The following is a 12,852-nucleotide window of genomic DNA, read 5'->3' as shown; positions in this document are numbered from 1 at the left end:
GCCTGGATATTGTTAAGTTATATACAGTGCCATTCAGGAACACAAACAGCGCAGAACACAAACAGTAACATAAAGAATGTATAGATGCGGAACAGAGAGCCACCACCCACAAAATGTCACTCATTAGTTTGTGATAAAAGAGAACGCTACTTCACATACAAAGTTGGACTCCTGTTGTTTTTGGCACCTGCTGCTTGCAAATATGTAATGAGTCTGCTTTGGAGATCGGTGTTGTAGAAACCATCCCGTCAACCGCTATGTTTTTCTTCTTAAATATGGAATTTAAAGAACAAACTCCAGGAAAAACTTTGATTGATGAGGTGACTTTTGAAAAAGCCAACCACATTACAATGACTTAAACTAGGTACAATTTACTAGATCAGGGGTTCTCAAACTTTCACTGTTGTCGGAACATAACGACGCTCTACAGTGTGCCACCACGACATTCAGGTCAACAGCCTTTATCCTAAACTAATTTCTTTTCATTTTTCCATTACAATAGCAAACAGTTTGCTGAGTTGTGACATCATTTTGCTGATTTATTGACAGCAGTTGTAGCGACACTGACATGAAAAAAGAAATGGCAGGACGTTCTACCAGCTGTCAATCTGAGATATACAGCCTCTGACAAAGGTCGTACTAATAACTGTAGCTGAAAGACTACAGAGTGGTTGTCCTTTACTTTTCGAACCAGAACTTCATTGAATTCCCTGAAACCTTCCTCAAGAGGAACTGTTTAATTAACCTTACAAACACCAGTGGCTTTTTGCTTTCAACGTGTATTATCTGATATTATGTCAAGTGGTACGGGGTCCAACATGGAGTGTGCGCACACACACACACACACACACACACACACACACACACACACACACACACACAACAGCAGAAAAGCCATCAGCTGGGTTTTTAAAGAATTCACCCTGAAACATGACTCCAGTACGACTAGCATATAAACATTTCTCAAACGCTGGTTCCAGAAAAATAATGGTGAAATCTGTATTGTGCAAAGAAAAAAAAAGAAAAAAAACACAGACAACTTGAAAAGGGTGAAGAAACCGTTTGTTTGTGTTTAACCTAACCTCAAGGCCGAATTCTGCTCTGACCTTTTTTTTGTTAATAGAAGCCATTGTAATGATTATCATCTAAAAGAGCAAACGTTGCCACATCTCCCAACATTTTCATCATGACACTCTGTACTGTTCTACACACACTTACTTCATTCAGGATGTGTATTAGATCGCAGCAGTCACCTTCTTTCTGTTGTTCTTCACTTCTCAGAATAGTAAAGGTAATCGGCTGGAAATGCGTGTAACAGACAGTTTTGTCAATATTGATATAATCTCAAACTAAACAGTGCAGGAATGGAACGTTTTTCCTCTCCAGCCTCCTTCCATCCATTCACTGCTTTCTTCCCACTCATCAAAATGAAACTGGTGCGCAATCACAAACAGACAAGATGTTCTACTAATGGATTAATGGAAGGAGTCAAATAACTGAATCTTGGATTTGTCTTTTCTATAGTGTGTATACACCACATTCTTTATTTTCAGCTCTTGTTTCTGCCACCTGCATTTTCCCCGTCACATCTTTTCCCCAACTTTCTCCCTGGTTACGTCATTTACACTCCCCTCTCCATTTATCTACTCTTTGTCCTTTACCTCATTTCCATCCTTCCCTCTTCCCCCCCTCCAATATCTCTCCCACCCATCCTTTCCTCCATCACTCCCACAGACCCATCAGTGCTTTTCTGACTCCACGCTTGTATATCCATTAGTCAGTGTTATCTTTATGTCAACAGTTCCTCTCAAATATTTACAATAGTCCCTGGTGGGGAGACATCCAGCCACGGGTGGGATGATTCACCCTTTGTTAACGCAAGCCCCACAAAATAACTCCGTATCACTCAGAAAAACATGCACATAAATAATGGGCTCCCAAAACACGTTTGTTATACTGAAGCACTTGACATTTAAAAACAGGTTTTCGTTAAGTCAAAAAGAAGAGAGATCGAGCTGGAAAGAAGCAGGAAAGTGATGCGCAGCTGTGTTGGACTATATGATTGAGCTTATCTCAACATAAGTCAACATCAAAACCACTGAAGTAACAATAACCATAAATCCACAACCTGATAATTTCCTCATAATCATTGTCTTTATGAAATCCTTACGCTATTGATGATCAAAACTTGTTGATCTTTAGCTACAGATTAACAGTTCAGTCTAGATATGTTAAATAATTAGATATGACTAATGGCTGCAGCTTGACAATCACATCTGACAGTAAGCCATATATTTGTTATATTTCAGGACTTGGCACCCAAACAGAAGAATGTCTGCGCCTCCTTAATTGACCAAAGTGTGGCTTAGCGCATTGCCATTAACGGCGTAGTCCAGTGATTTAAAAAAATAAATAAATCCATTTAAAAACGTTCTAAAAATAGTTAACAATGACAGCTTTGTTCCAGATGGTCTGTGTTGCACACACAGTGCCGCAGTGATTGTGACAAGGTACTCTGACCAATCAGACTGCAATGTTTTCACGTTACCTTTTAGTACTGCAGCTCCCATGGAACCTCCACTAAGGCGATACCAAAAATAGTACCAGGTACTATTCACAACTTCAACCAGGTTAAAAACAAAATAAAGCAAGTAGAGCTGAGCTGACCAGAGCTGATATCAGCATTGGAAAAGAAGCTTAAGTCCAATAAGCGTAGCTGTGGCAATAGGGAAGGCAAAAAAAGCCTTGCCGTCTCTGTTCCCTGTAACTTCCTTCAGTCATTACCCACAGTTCATGATTACAGGTCAGGGTAGGGATGTAGACCAACTGGTACATAAAGAGTTTTGCCTTATGGCTCAGCTCCCTCTTCTTCACTACAGTCCAGTACAGCGACCACATAAATGCTGCTGCTTCTCCCAGCCTAATGAAATGAAAAGCACTTATTTCATACACAATCAGCTATACACTAAATTTTGACGTAGTCTTGTTTATTGACATTACTCGATAAGTGTGGGTATGGAGGGGGGTTCAACTCTTTATACAAAATCAGACTGTAACGATGAGAAGTAAACGTATTTGCTTTGATGTGAATTGTAATAAGCCAGAAAGTGTCGGGACCACTGTTGCACACCAAAGCTAATTTCAGCTTGAGCAACATCGTTTTATAAAAACTGACATTTGATAACATTTAACAAAAGTTGTTCTTCTCAAATCAAGACTGGTGACTGCATTTACCCACGATGCAACAGTAACACATTCTTTTTAAGCACACTGCAGGCAGCAGTAGTAGCCGAGGCGAGAAAACAAAGCAAAACATATGCTTGAACTATACGCCAGCAGTGGCAGATAGAACACTCCAGGTTGACCACAGACATGCTGCACGTGTACACTGCAATACTGATATTCAGGGACACCCGCTGAACACTTGCACAAAAGTCAGGGAAGTAACCACATATTTTAATCTACATACAAACGCACACGTGTCGCGCAAGCAAACACGAGCCCGTGCTTATACACATATACGCGCGTATGCAAACATACACACACATGCAATCAACGGAAAATGGATCCCGTGTGAGTTACCGGTTAACTCGGGTAGATAAATAAAATGTTGGCGGCAGCAAGTTTATTTGAAATTTCTCTCCATCTCCTTCACTTTGTGGTGTCTCTCTTGGCCCATCTTTAACCGTGGCCTCCTTCTGTATTTGTTTTAGAGGTGGGACTCTGTAAAGCTGTTCAAAGAAACACGCGCGCACGCGAACGCATTGTGTGTATTCACACACATTGTACAGGCAAAAACACAGACATCGCTTTGATGTCAGATCTCGCGTATAAAATCTAGAGTCAGCTGGTGCTTCAAATTAAAAACTTGTTTCCTCTGAAACAGTCAATTCTGTCTTTTCTTTTGCACATTTACTGAATCTGAAACTTAAGATTAGAGAGATACACATGTGATCAGTAACTTATAAAAACGATTATCCTGTAAATGATCTTTATGGTTTCAACAATCAATGCTGTTGGTAAAGGTAACTTCCAATTCACCAAGAAATCTGGAAATGTGACAACAAAAACGAATAAAACCTGTAAATTTACAGCGTGGATATACATTTCTTTTGTACAATATTACAGCACAAGGGAGGATTAGTTCTATTAGGCCTGGCACCTAAAAACAGGACCATGAATGCAAGGAAATCTAAGCTGTTTCACAAACTTTTTTTTAACAGAGAAAAATGAATATTATTTAACTGGTTTCATGAATCAAATAACTCGGTGGTATAGAGATATTGGTTTTCCAATGGGCTCAGTGCGCATTCAAAGGATAAAATGACAACAGCTTTGTTATGAGGAATTATTAGCAATATTTAGATTCACTTTCAGTTTTTCTTTTATATGACATGGATTAGATAACCCAATGGCTTGTTTATAACTTGTACAAGAACTTTCATAACAGAATAAAGCCATAAAAATGGCGTTAAAATAATAAAGATTACTATGAAAAAAGTAACATTTTGTATGTATTAAACATGTATTAAAATTGAATAAGGTGCCCTAAAAGGGTTTTTATGTCTGCCGCTGCTAATAGTTGGCAGTAGAAAAAAAATTGCTAAACTAACGAAGGGCTCTGTAAATAAGAACAGTCTTTATTACTTTGAATAAGTACGTGGAGGAGAGCAGAGAAACAGATGAAGACAGATTAAAGTAAAAAGTTGGTATTTTATATTATTGTCATCATGAAGTCATCAGTTTAGTTTTGATGATTATGATGATGCACGTTCCTGGGTAGTCTTTCAGCCCTTGCTGCACTGGTAGTAAACCTTATACCTCCATAGACTACAAGCTAATCAAGGAACACACACACACACACACACACACACACACACACACACACACACACACACACACACACACACACACACACACACACACACACACACACACACACACGCCAAACACACTCATTCTCCCGGCCTGATGCTGGCATGTGTGACCAAGGGTGTGAGGGGTAACGTTTCAAAACGCACCGCCAATTCTGTTCAAATACAAAGATGAAGTACCCTTACAGGGACAAACACGCACATCTGCACCAGAAAAAAAGGGGGGAAAAAAATAAATAAAAAATTTGGAATAAACATCCTGAACTAATGTGAGTGAATGATGGAAAAATTATTTGGCAGCTAATAATAAGTCGGTCTTGCCTAGCATTATTGATAGCTCTAACAGTTACAAACAGCTGACTGCATTTTGTAAACCAGAATATAATATTAGCACACGAGTGTGAGCCAATGTACAGTATAACAAAGAACTTTTCTTTTGTTTCACTCTTTATCTGGATTTTAAAATGCATTTTTCAAAAACTTGGAGTCTGTATACTGTTCATCAAATTTTGGCTCTGTCAGTCTTCATACTGTACATCAATTCTGTGATCACATACTGAGAAATATCATATTCCTGTTTGTTACACAAGTTCAGAACTGGTCTCAACCGGTGCTGATAAAAGCATTATCAACACAGTCATGGCTATCTTATTTCTAATGTTTGGAGAGGTTTGCTCAATTTGACATATCAAGACTGACCTGTCCAAAATTACAGCAACAACACATGTTTTGTTATGTTTTAGGGTGGACTATACTCTTTATAGACTCTCTGATTGAGCCATCACCTGTTCTGTGACTTCTGAGATCTGACACTGAGAAAATATGAATTGTCAAATATCCATACTTGGCCTCATATCTAACCGTTTGCAAACTTTTTTACTCGCTTCCCAATTCTTTGTATTGCGTAGAAATGCAATGAGAGTCCCTGTTCCTATCACCCAGTGAGACTTATACAAAAAGTCCAAACAACATGACATGTAATGCCAAATTGAATTAACAGGCTAGCCAGTTAGAGAGCAAATTAAAGTCTCATAACAATGAGTCAGTAAACCTGTGGAAGGTGTTAATACAAAGACTACGCCATGTGTTTTTGAGGATTCGGTGTCCATTTCTGCAAAATCTCATGTCTGTGTCAAAAGTCATGTTGAAAAGACAAGTGTAACTGCAGCTTTGGGCACCAGAATTATCTTCAGACCAATGAGAACTGGTTGTGGTTTCTGGGTTTAGTCTATCACCAGGACAGACACAGGAGAACATTCCAAGAGTCTTTGCATATTGTATTGGACACTGGGACAAACCACACTTAAAATCAAAGTTGAACAATATTTCTCCTCACGTAATAATGAAGAGGCTTTTCAGGCTTCTGTGTAAGGCGCAGATTCACATGCCTCAGATTTTCTGAGCATCCTACTATAGATAGATAGATAGATAGATAGATAGATAGATAGATAGATAGATAGATAGATATACACACACATTTTCATAAAAAGGCAACCACTAAACTGGCAACACCCACTCTGCACAGTAAAGTGGGCGGAGCCACCGGAAAGCCTGAATTCCAACAAACATAATCCCTTTCTCAGCTGACATTACCGGCTGGGCTCGGCTCGAATCTAATCTGTGTTTTTTGGATTTCCATTGTTTGTAGATGGTGTGTGAGATCTGCCACTATTTCAGTATAGCCTGTACGGCGGGCTGTTCTCAAGGAACAGGGTTTATCTGCTCGATTTAGGCTCAACCCCAAGTGCTTTTTCACAGCGCCTTAGCTGAATTATTACAAAAAAATATTCTGAGTGTGTGGTGAGGACGAGGAAGAGAGAGCATGCAAGGGTGCGGGGGAGAGAGAGAGAGAGAGAGAAAGAGAGAGGGAGTGAGGGAGAGAGCACTCTCTTAGAGCTTAGGTGTAGACGGTGTATACCAGATGTCCACAATCACATCAACCAAAACAAGCTTTCAACTTCAGCCAGAGTTTATTTTCTATGAATCTGCTGGATTGAATTACAATTGACATTAAACCGAAAGATGGCAAACAAATAAAGTCAGCCCAAAAGAATAAAATTGGGACCATAAGTAGGAAACAACTACATGATGAGTGTAATAAACATTTTAAAACGCTTGTTTTTCATGGCTTTCCACAACTACAACACTCCACTGCTTTTTCTCATCAAGTCCACTGCAACAGCTGAAGAACATCTCGTGCTGATGCTGTAACACACACACACACACACACACACACACACACAGCCGTTCCCGCATGCACAGACACACACACAGGCGGGTCATGGCCTCTTATTAATATTTCCTACTCTGGAGTGTTCTTTTGGCAGACTGTGCTGTGCTCTTGCAGTGTGTGGTCTGGCCGCACAAACACATCAGAGTTTCACCAAAAGCTCCCTAAATTAACTTTTATTGCCATTCTAAGACGTGACTCATTGGACTGTCACACTAATAAGGGCTTCCCCTACTTCTATCCCATTTCTCTCCCGTTCTTCATTTATTTCTGTTACCGCGTCTGTCTTTGAGCCTTTCCCTAGTCATCATCATCCCTGCCACCGTGCCTTCTTTCAGTACCACGTAGTGTAACGTAAACGATTTATTCCAAAAGCATGGTGTGATTATAACAACATTGTTTGTCTTTTTTCAAAGTTTCAACTGACCTAATTTTTCCTGTCACGTAACAACATTTCAGTCGTGAAATGAATGAGTGCCCTTTCTGTGGAAGTACTACAACAAATCCTCTCGGGGGAGAGGCACACCCGTACAAAATGTCTGACTGAAACACGAGCGACTATGGGTTTCCTTTGCCATATGTTCACACTGATTTCATTGGTGATACGTTTCAATTGGTGAAGAATACATTCAACCAGAGTAAGAATAAGCCTTTGAGATTTAAGATCGTGAGTGATTGTAGGTGCTTTCAGAAGAGGTATTTATAGGTTGTCAGGCCATGTTTTAGGACAGAGAGGGACTCTGCTGACGGACCTTTAGTACAAGCACAATAATGTGGCCAGTGTTACAGTAAACGTTTTGGGCAGTTTCCTATTTTTTTTTTACTATTAGTGAAGGTAGTGTGTGTTCATGAGGAGGAGGATTTAAAGATCCTTAGCATGCCAGCAGTATGCTATCCATGCCAATGTTGGTCTGCCAGTTGGTCTATTGGTCCACCTCTATGGTCCAAACTGAATTATCTCAATGACTTCATGAAATAAACTATCTTTGGTTGAGTGCAGACAGTAGAGTTGTGCTGAAGCCTCTTTCCCCACGGGAACTGTTAAAAATCATAGAATTAACATTAGTAAAACATTAGCATCTAATATAACCTGCTGTTGGTCCTTTAAACTGGAAATCAGATAACATGGGCTACCTAAATGTTTATTACACTGAGGTTTACTGACGAGAGTGTCAGAATTCAATAGCCCCTCACACTGGTGCACACAAATCATTTGTCACATTTGCACTCAGTAACTTTATCCTCCATATAAGAGCAAAATACTTGCACTAAAGAGTCCTGCTTAAGCGCGGTGCCTGAGCATTTTTGCTTCTCTTTGCCACTGAAATGAAAAAAAACTAAGATTTTACATCCACGTATTGAAAGAAAAAAAAAAAGCAACAGCAATAAAAGACAGACTGACTTGCATTCAATGCAAAAACAATTCTGAAAACATCTGCAAGGCACAACAGCTCTGCTATCTGAGTGATTGATTTCAAATTAGCTTCTCGTCTGGCACGATGTAACCGCTGTTATTTTTCTCAGCCTGTAATCTGTTCATCATGTCAAAGTCTGTCATATATAATTAATCTCTTTTTATTTGGCATGGTATTAATTACTCTGTTATTGCTGTCTGTTTGCAGTCAGCCTAAACTGTCAAAAAATATATATTTATGCACCGGGTAAAAGAGTCCTTGTCTGTACCACCATGTAGTGTGATGAAAAATGAGGGTAATGTCGCATCGTATTAAGTCTGCAGACCGAGTTTACGAGCTGTGTTGAGTGGATGATGTGCCAGCTGAACTGGTGTTCTGCATTCGCCCGTTTATATATTGTACGTGCTGCCGTCAAACCTCCATCTCCTTCTCTGTTGCAGTTGTTGACAATTCATTTCTCAAACAAGCGGCGTCCAAATATATGCTCTGTGTTAATTAAATGCACAGTTAAATTATCTTCCCATTTTCTTAGCTGTAAATAAAACTTTGCAGTGAGAGATGGCGTACTAAACAGCAACGCTGCCAAAATAAAATCTCCCCAGTCTGTATGGAGCGGAGTTCAAAGGGGGATATTTGCTCTCAGCACTTTCTAATATCCTCACTTAACACAATAAATCCCAGATGGTAATTATGTTTTTGCTGATGAAAGTATGTGGTACCACGGGTCCAATGGAAACAAAAGAGACTTGCATTAATTAAAGCACTTGTTCAGGTACTGACCAATGTTTTGTTAAAACAATTAGATTCTGCATATGACTACTTAAATAGATCCGTATGACAAACAGTGTGTGTGAGCATAGATTTCCTCAGTAAGAGTGGAAGAAAAAGACTGCTTTGTGTTTCAAAAATTCAAGATAAGATGACTCTTTACCGTCTCCTCTTGTTCAGTGTCTTCATCCCTCCTCCATTATGGTACAGAATGTCTGCTGTCCATCCCTGACACACAAACATAAAACACTCCCAACCACAAGACCTTTTCTGTGCTTTAAAACTCTGGATTATACAACAGGAGTAATGGTATGGGTTTCAACTTTTCCCACCATCGACATCATCATTAGCTGCCCACAACACTGAAACACTTCTTCAGCTTCTTCCTACCGTCATTCCCTCATTGATATTGTGCTGTACACATTCCTATTTTTAGATATACTTTGACTTTTTTTTTTTTTTTTTTTTTTTTTTAATCAAATGGTTTATGCGAGTATTGTCTTGTCTCGTCTTATTTTCTTTGTTTTAAAGGTAGTGGTAGTTTTTACCCCGAAAAGCTTGTTTGTCAATGCCCATTAAATAACAAAAGGAGGAGAAGAAGACCAGGTTCCTGCGAGGCTCCAGTAAAACGAGTGCTGCACTATGATATTATAGGCTACAAACAGCAGAAAGATGCAGAGACGACAAACTGTCAAAAGGTTCCGTGTGAAACTGCTCCAACAAAAAAAGATGTGCCATCTCTGCAAGGTAAAACTAGCACATCATAAGTCTACCGCGGGTATGCACAGTTATTTGACAGTGAAGCACCAAGCGGACAGTCCATCCACAGATCAACAATCCATGGCTAACTTTGACACTAGATGAAGTAAGTTTGACGTTAGATCTGCAGAGCAAACAACTTCACCACATCTTCAACTCAAAGATAAAAAATAATGACTTCTAATCAACTTTGTCAAAGGTGAGGTTTTTAAAGTTCAATGGCATTCGTTGAGGTCAAATTTGTGTGCGTGTGTGTTTGGACAGTTTTCAGTTAATAGTCAAATAGATCGAAAAGTAGTTTTGCTTTGAATGCCCATTGTGTTATTATTTGAAAAGTATGTCGTTACAAAATGAGAGGCTGCCATTGCATGTTTGTGGTTGCCCTGTTTCCAATTTTACCCAAAAGCTCACTATCAGTCCAAAATATCAGAGCCGACACATGGGTCTCTCCCTGGCGATCATACAGGTTTCACCCGATACCCACTCAGACTTTGAGATCAAACACTTCATGCGAGCCACTGATCACTGAATGGGCCACCATACAGCTGGGGAGCGTTCAAAGACGCTGAGGTAGGTAGGCAAGTGAGGTATGCTGGCTGCGGCTGTTTCCCTCTCATCCAACTACCCAAACAGACATGCACATAAACCTGTGCGCACACGCACACGCACGCACGCACACACACACACACACACACACACACACACACACACACAAGTGGCACATTCCTTCTGTGACACAGTAGTGCCCAAAAAGGGGGCTCAGGTGTTTCTGCCTTTGTAGTCTTACAAACACCAAGACAGAGACAGAAAGTGAGTGAGACAGAAAGAGAAAGGGAGGAGAAAGATATGATGTTTTCCTTTTTCTGCCTCGGCTGTGAAACCCCATCCCGCTTTCATTCCCCCTTTCATTGTGTCAGTGTCTCTTTTGTGTGCATTGCTGACGAAGCCCTCTTGACACTGAAGAGGTTATCCAGCTGATACCCGACTCCCATTGAAGATGCCACACACACACACACACACCTCTTTTCTTTAGTTTGCCTACACACAAGCCTCTGTCTCTCAATTTCTTCCTTTCTTCTTTTTTGCGGGTCTTTTAGTCACTTTTCTGCCACCCTATACACAGGTCACACCACAAAAAGATACCACAGAAGTGTCGGAAAACACTTACATCACCGTCAAGAGGGAGGAAGGAGGAGGAAGAGGAGTGGGAGTACAGAGGCCAATATCCTTTCTCTTCTCCCATCTGCAATGCCATTCTCCTTCAGTTTTGCCTCTGGTTTTCATCACCTTGTAAAGAGAATTAAACCCACTAACTAAACCAACCAGGTACACGACACCATACGTCAGATCCTGAGCGATTTAAGTTAGCTACCGTCCAACCATACCTTCTTTTTGGTTGAGTCTTTGCTGAAACACATGGAAAGTTTTAAAATTCCCTGTCAGGTGAAAAACACCTCCGTCAGACCCTGAGTGTCCATCATGTCAGAGTGTCATCATTCAAGATAAGGCTGGATGTGTTTTACAGTGTTGGGCTGAGTACGATGAGACCGCGGACCAGTGTGTGTGTGTGTGTGTGTGTGTGTGTGTGTGTGTGTGTGTGTGTGTGTGTGTTTTTTTGTTTTTACTTATTTCTCAGTCCAGTCAGTAACTACAATGATATGCAAAAAAAATTAACAGACATCAGGAGACATTTCATGCTCGTGTGGCAGCCAACTAAATGTCAATACATGGAATCTTTACAACAAACTTATCAATATCAAATGAAAATAGACTTATTTTTGACTGGACTGTTTTTTCATAGCCATTTTAAAATTACACTTGTGTGCTGCGATGTCGGATGCTACGTTGTGTCACCTTCCTCGACTACACACAGGCAAAGTTTTATCTCCAATATATAGAAACAATTCACAATTATGTTTTTTACATCATTGTCATGTGATGTGCATATGTGATAACTGTTGTGTGTAATAAAAAAATAAAAAAATAAATCAAATGACAATTTTTTTGACTTGTTTGTTGGAGTGCAGTTGTTAGGCCTTTCAGCTCAAGGCTCCAGTGTACCACCAGGTGGAGTCTCGCATACCACCAGTGGCACATCTATGGCATTTTGTGAATCACTGGTCCAGAAGAAGCAGTAGTCGTGGTTATGACAGCAGTGATTTTAGTTTTAGTAACCTACAACTGTCGTAATGATCAATCTTGTTGTTGATTTAAGAAGTTCCTCAAAGTTTTACAGCGTTTAATTAAAAAAGAAACGCAACAAGAAAAAAAATCTTAGAAAAGGAGCCACCAGGAACCATTTCATTGTTAAGGTGCCATGCTACAAATAGGTAGAAAAGCATTCTATCGCCAAGTCCATATTCTGAACCTGTACGATTACACTTAATCCACAGCCAGCAAAAAGGCCATTAAAGGCTTGAAAGTAAACATCAAGTGAACCTCCCTGAAGTGTCAACAGGGAAGTCCAGAAGACACCCATGTCTGAACTGGAAAAGAAGAATAACTCTTTGCAATATACAGTCTACAGTCTAGCGCATTAGTACTGACCGCTGGAACAGCTCTGCAGTAGAGATGTATGTCTGTATAAGCAGATATAAGTATGATATAGTAGGTGGTCATAGATGCCTCGGTGTCAGCTCATGCAGGATCATTAAACATTCAAAAAGACACTATGTCTTTACACGCACACATAAACACACTCAACCCTTTGCACAGACAGAGCTCTTAAAGCTATGACCCTATAGATGATTCATTTTACAACCGGGCTGGCCCACGTTCAGTGTGATGAAGGTTTGATTTTAACCTC

The sequence above is a fragment of the Embiotoca jacksoni genome, unplaced genomic scaffold, assembly GCF_022577435.1.
Source record: "Embiotoca jacksoni isolate LCO1_2020_lvr unplaced genomic scaffold, fEmbJac1.0.p SCAF_10, whole genome shotgun sequence".
NCBI classification, from domain to species: Eukaryota; Metazoa; Chordata; class Actinopteri; family Embiotocidae; genus Embiotoca; species Embiotoca jacksoni.
The sequence above is the reverse complement of the archived record's forward strand: the minus strand, read 5'-3'. Positions refer to the sequence as shown.